General features: G+C 50.9%; 1 protein-coding gene across 3 annotated transcripts in view; it reads left to right on the top strand.

Annotated features, from left to right (window-relative positions):
* The first annotated feature begins 1,756 nt into the window (after positions 1-1,756).
* The window catches only part of LOC146198625 (heterogeneous nuclear ribonucleoprotein K-like), a 55,816-nt gene continuing 51,533 nt past the window's right edge, over positions 1,757-6,039 (top strand). The window contains exon 1 of one of the 3 annotated variants that reach the window (XM_084594140.1): positions 1,757-1,973. The gene's annotated coding sequence lies outside the window, so the exon portion shown is untranslated. The remainder of the gene's footprint in view (positions 1,974-6,039) is intronic. The other 2 variants (XM_084594139.1, XM_084594138.1) reach the window with 2 other exon arrangements.

The following is a 6,039-nucleotide window of genomic DNA, read 5'->3' as shown; positions in this document are numbered from 1 at the left end:
TGTACCATTAAACCTCATCACAATTATCTTTATCTAATTTCATGGCACTACTCAGGGCATTCTCTGTTTACTGTAGGCCTTTTTGAAAAGGGATAGATGGGCATCGCCTTATTGGTCACCAGGCTGTGCATGTAGAATAGAAAGAACTCTGGTTAAGCTCTCCACAGAGGCCTTAAAACCCATTTCTTCATGATTAGTAACAAGGTCTATATTGTTTGTTGAAGTAAATATACTTTGCACATGCTTCCTGTGCTTGACCAATAAGGATGTATGGCAGTTCATCACATCTTGCCAAACAATGACAGGACTGGATATTACAAGGACATTGAGCAGCTGAACAGTGAAAAAATAATCTTCAAGCGAACATCCTGTGATACTTTTCTTTACCACAATAATTATCGTGCAGGATGACTGGGATCAAGGATCCCACTGCTGGATTTGATGCACCAAATTTCTCCATTGCAGTTTATTTCTGCAACAAGCTAACCAGGTAAATTATCAGATATACTAATGATCAGCATTTATGATGTTTAAAAGCATTTCCAGCCAGTTTTACTGTTATTGATATGAATTCAATAACTAAAGGTAACATTCATAAAAGTGAGCCAGTGTGCAAATTTAGAGCGTTGTTTATAGACTTTAATAACGGCTGATATTTTGTAGTAGTAATTTATAATGAAGTGTGGAAGGGGCCTGCCAATGTGTGCCCATATCAACTGCAGGACCCCAGCAGTGCTTTCCAATCTCCAGGTGCATGTATGCAAACAAACAATTTGAGAGTTTTCCTGAACGTCACAGTAGAAATAAAGTTAAATGTCTATCTTTCTACTCCTTACACCAAATTCCTTCTATCATCTAGTGCACCAACCGTGTTGCGTAGTCAGCTGTAGTAGTGACATTTCTTTTTTATTCCACTGTAATCTGTGTTTCATGCATGTGAAAGTGTATATACTGCTATAAAAACAAATACTGAAACGCTAAACTCCCTGAAGAAATTCCAAGAGACTTGCTGACAGGCATCAAACGGAAGAGGCAAACTTTTGAAACGAAAGCCTCTGCCTGGGAAATGCGCTCCCTGGCTTTTTTTTTTTCTTTCCCCTCAACTTAAGCACCACAAATGTATTACCTGATTCCGTACTCATCACTAGAACCATGAACAAGAAGGCCACAACTCCGATTTAGGTAATGAATCTCGGAAGAATTTCGCAGCATATTTATGAATACATGTTTCCATGCAATGACGACGAGATCCGCAGTTAGCGCGCTATCGTAGGCTCAGTTTAGACAATACGGCAGCTGCGCGAAATGTGCAGGCGCAATGCGCGAGGCAAACCACGAAGAAAGCCTCTGCCTGGGAAATGCGCTCCCTGGCTTTTTTTTTTCTTTCCCCTCAACTTAAGCACCACAAATGTATTACCTGATTCCGTACTCATCACTAGAACCATAAACAAGAAGGCCAAAACTCCGATTTAGGTAATGAATCTCGGAAGAATTTCGCAGCATATTTATGAATACATGTTTCCATGCAATGACGACGAGATCCGCAGTTAGCGCGCTATCGTAGGCTCAGTTTAGACAATACGGCAGCTGCGCGAAATGTCACAGAGTGCAGGCGCAATGCGCGAGGCAAACCACGAAGTGCCACGTCGCCGTACTGCCGCCGGCTGGGCACGTTCATCATCGCACACCACCGGCCGCACCGGCACGCGGCCACAGGCGGCCATCAAACGGCGTTTCACGCGCAAGCCACAGATGTCGCCACGCATGCCACCGCTGGGCATGCTGGGATAGCTTTGATCTCGCACTCCTGTTCGTTCTGCATCTTGCGTCTGAATTTGCTGTGCTGCCGCCGCGGTTTATGTGGCTTCAATTTGCCTTGCCGCTGTGCTAGCTGCCGCAGAGTGTGACCTGTAAGTGTCCACCGAGACATCGCACTCAAGCCCTACAGCTGCGCCAAGAGCATCGTACTTTAGGTGAGTTTTTTCTGCCCGATCTACCGGTTAGGCCTAGCACGGCGGTGGTGATGGGCCCGTCGGCATCGCTGCTCGTTTTCTCTTCGCGTTCCTCCACGGTTTGCAATCCGGGCCGATTTACACGACGCTTAGCGAGCGCAGAAAGCACGCCTCCGATCGGCACGATGTATAGCATGCAAACGCCGCTCTGATCGCGTCTTTTCGATTGCTTCTCAGCGGCGATCACCGGCCGGACTGCTGGCCGCTGGTCCTGCTTTTGGGATCGTTCCATCCCAGCCACTCCGCGGTCTATCGAGATTTGCGCCTATCGCTTTTGCACGCGTCAGTGAAGAGAAACGAGGAAGTTGGCGTTGCGCTTGGGCGGCAATCTTCTCTGAAGCTGCTCGCGAGGGGACTTGGTAGCGGGCAATACCACCAGCGCGCTCGCATAGCTGCCGGCGCGAGGCGGGAGAGCTGCGTATGCTCACGGCATTCTCTTGCATATTACATATGTTCGTGTATTTTGCAGCTGCCGTGAGGCTCTGCGCGTGGCCTACCCCGGCTGAACGCGCCGGCGCCGGGTGCTTTTAGCGGAGATGATGTTCCGTCGAGGTGGCTCGCGCTTCGGATGAGGCGCGGCGCTTCGAGAGGCGGCGTTCGAGGCGAGAGAGCCGCGCGACCCGGCACTCCCATTTCGTGATAGGGAAGAACATTAGAGCAGGTAGGGCCGCCTACAACAGGTTGTCTCGTCATTGTCGCTGCCAAAATTTCGCTCTCCAGCAGAGTAAGGAAACTGTTCCATCGGGCCCTGTGGTATTGTAACGAAACCCAAGCGCTTATGTCAGCTGACCCGTTCTGTCGGCTGTGTGCAAATCGGGACCATTTGTGCTACCTTGAGTTCATGATCGAATCATGCAATACCGAATGAGTGCGTTGATCGGTCGTAATGTATCCTGTTATTACGGGAATAGTTCCGGCTGCTTTCATTCGCTGCTGATCTGTGTACCAGCCTATGAACGTGTTTACAGAACAGTTCAACCTCCGCACAGACCGCTCGCAGCCAACCGTTTTCCAGCTTCCTCCTGCGGAACACGGAGCAAAGCGAGAAAATATCTGGAAACTTTTTAGTGGCGCGAAGAAACCTTGAGGCTGCCGGAGACTGCGCTTTCTCCTCGAGCGAAGCACGCCGTGCGGGAAAGCCGTCCAGCATTCGCCGTCGCGATTCACACGCGATATGTCTGTTCTCCCCAAAAGAGGAAAGCGTGCACGAATATGGGGAAATAGGGAGAGAGCCAAAGCGAGGGAAAATAAGCCCGAAGTTTCCGGAAAAGAATGGGAGAGAAGAAATTAATCGATGCGCTGACATTTTCACTGTGCTCGCGGAGTGCGTGCGCAGAAACACGAGCTCGTGCTGTGAGAGAAAGGGTGGAGCTAGCGTCGACGGGCAAGTTTAATGCCGAACGCACTGCTGGCCCCCCCGCGCTTCGCTTGTTCGTTCTTTTGTCTTCCCCCCCCCCCCCTCTCATTTTTTTTTTTCGCCTCTTCCCGCGTCTGCCGCCGCCACGTCGGTCGATAGATATACCTACCAGCCGGCAGCGGCGCGAGCGCTTGTGTGTTCGGACCCGAGAACGAGAACCCGGTGGTACCAGGGCGCGCGCTAGGGCTGATTAAAATCGCGACGCCAACGCCTGTGGCTCATTCGTCGCGTACGTGCACGCCAGCAGCAGTATAAAAAAAATAATAAACCGACAGTGCGCCCAGTATCCGCCTTTTAATCTTCGCGACTATTTTCACTTTTTCTGTGTTGCGGGTGGTCAATCTTTCGTGTCGCCTTTGCCACAATGCCATAACTACGCCCAAATGCGGAAGCCTTTACCCCCTCCTCATCCTCTTTTTTTAATTATTTATTTATACATAGCTCGCGTAGAGTCCGTCTTCGTGAGCTGGCGAGAGAGCAAAATAAGAGTTGCACTACCTCAGCTGCCTGTATTAGCAGTTGGGCGTGCGTGTATGCCTCGTGGCACGCGACAATTGCATTTTGCCTCATCGTGCTAAGCTAATTAGGCGATTGTAGTGGCTGGTCCCGCTGTGTTTTATTTCTCTATAGGTTTATTTTCGTCATTGCGGTACACAAGTGATTGGTTTTGCCCTGCCCACTTTTCGAGCCTGACTGCCCCCACCCTCGTTTCTACCGCGCGCTGAGCCTCATCGACTGCCGTCCAGTGAATCTAAGAAAATGTGCATGAACGGGGGCGCGGGCTCGACCGATTAATGATTAGGCAGTCGTATATTTAGATTTGGCTGATTATAAGGGGGGACTTTCAAACCTATGAGTGTATTGGAGTAGTTGTAGTTTTATAAATAGTTTCCCTAATTATAAAATGCCTGCACTTGTTTTTGCTCCTGTTCGATGGTAAGGGCGCTGACCGCCGTTTACTGCCGACTTACTTTCGGCGTATTCTTAGTAGTTAGCCATGCTGAGGTCTAATGTCACGCCGCCTACTCTGCTCGTTGGCTTTTTGCAGTCGCTCATAATTTTAGGTCGCTCCGCACAGTTTTGTAAAATGCGCGGCCTCCCGGAAGTGCCGCTCGCCTGATAATTAATTACGCCTGCCGAGCTGGGAAGGCTCATGGGAAAGACTGCATCTTTGAAGCTCCTGGCAACCACACCCGCATCGCTCCCCGCTTCTCGGATGCGTGGCCATGCTGCTGTATGCTTTGCCGCCGTATATTTTGACACGCTTGCGCCGCATCTGTGCTAGCGTTATTTTTGTTTGTGCAGACGACGTAAGACATTAGAAATGACCTCGGTCGCTTCCTTTTCACCATCTCGATGCGCCAGTCGTGTCTGTTGGCCCCCGAACACTACGGCTTCTGATTAATTCCATTACACCTACTTCCAGCATAACTTGCACCATTTACGCCTATCCTGGCATTAGTTACACCTTCCTTCCCATAACGTGGGCTTCTACCCTTTCTGCGCCCCTTTTTGGAGAGTGGTGTATATCCGTCACGCCATTCCCAGCTGACCTTTCCGTTTTTCGCAGCTTCCCACCGAACGCCCCCCAAAATTTTGTCCCCAGTATCTTTTCTGGGCGAGACGACCGCGTTCGCATCGTCGCGAAACGAAAAAAAAAAAAAAAAAAAAATGAAAGCGGGACACCCGCCCATGTGCCGACACGTCCTCCTGCTTTCTTCGGTGCCACCTAAATTAATCCGCAGTTCACCCTTCACGACGCTCGTAAAAAACATATCTCTGGCGTGGCAGCGAAGGCAGAAATAGCCGCTTCGCTTTCGACATCACGGTAGCGCTAGGCCGCCGCCCCCGCTAGAGTTGAAAAAAGGGGGCGGCTCGCTTATGCATGTATGAACGCGCGTCGTTCGATTCGACGCGCATGCAACGACGCGGAGTCGCGCGGCCTCCCCTCTCCTGTGACGACAGCGGCGACGACGACTTGTTGTCCGGTCGTCGTCCGGGGCAACAGAAGCGCGCGAGGCCCTGGCTTTCTGCGCTTTTCGCTTCCCTAAAAGCGTGCAGCGTCGAGCCAATCAGGGTGGTGGGACAGGCTGTGCCGGCTCCGTGGTTGGCCGCGCGAGCTGTGGCACCGAGCTATAATTGCGACCCGCTTTCACATGAAGTGACGCAAAGAACTCGGTCCTTAGCAGTGACCGAGCAAGATCGCAAAAAAAAAAGAAAAAGAAAGCATCGACGTACAGTATCGTCCACGCTTATGGGGAACGCCTAATAAATATTATTCTCATTATTGCTGCTGCGACATGGATGTCTGCACAGTTTGGTGCGAGATGTGACTCGCTGTGAGTATACTGCTGTGTTCACTTTTAATGTGCATCGAACTGTACGACTTAGCCTGAACGGCCGCTTCCCTTAACGGTCAACGGCACTGCGCTGACCCTGCTCCTGCGAACGGTCGCCGACGGACTCCTTTCGGGACCTGACCCCTGATAAGGTCACGTCATGTTCAGCGTCTTTGATGGTGCAGCGCAGTTTTCAGGAAGGACACGAAGGATTTCGGCAGCAGCACTCAAGCGCTTCGCGCGCGCAGAGCCGTGTCGGGTAGCGGTAGAA

The sequence above is a fragment of the Amblyomma maculatum genome, chromosome 2 (assembly GCF_055883805.1).
Source record: "Amblyomma maculatum isolate TAMU_Amacu chromosome 2, ASM5588380v1, whole genome shotgun sequence".
In the NCBI taxonomy this organism is placed as follows: Eukaryota; Metazoa; Arthropoda; class Arachnida; order Ixodida; family Ixodidae; genus Amblyomma; species Amblyomma maculatum.
This window is presented reverse-complemented; position numbering and strand designations above follow the sequence as displayed.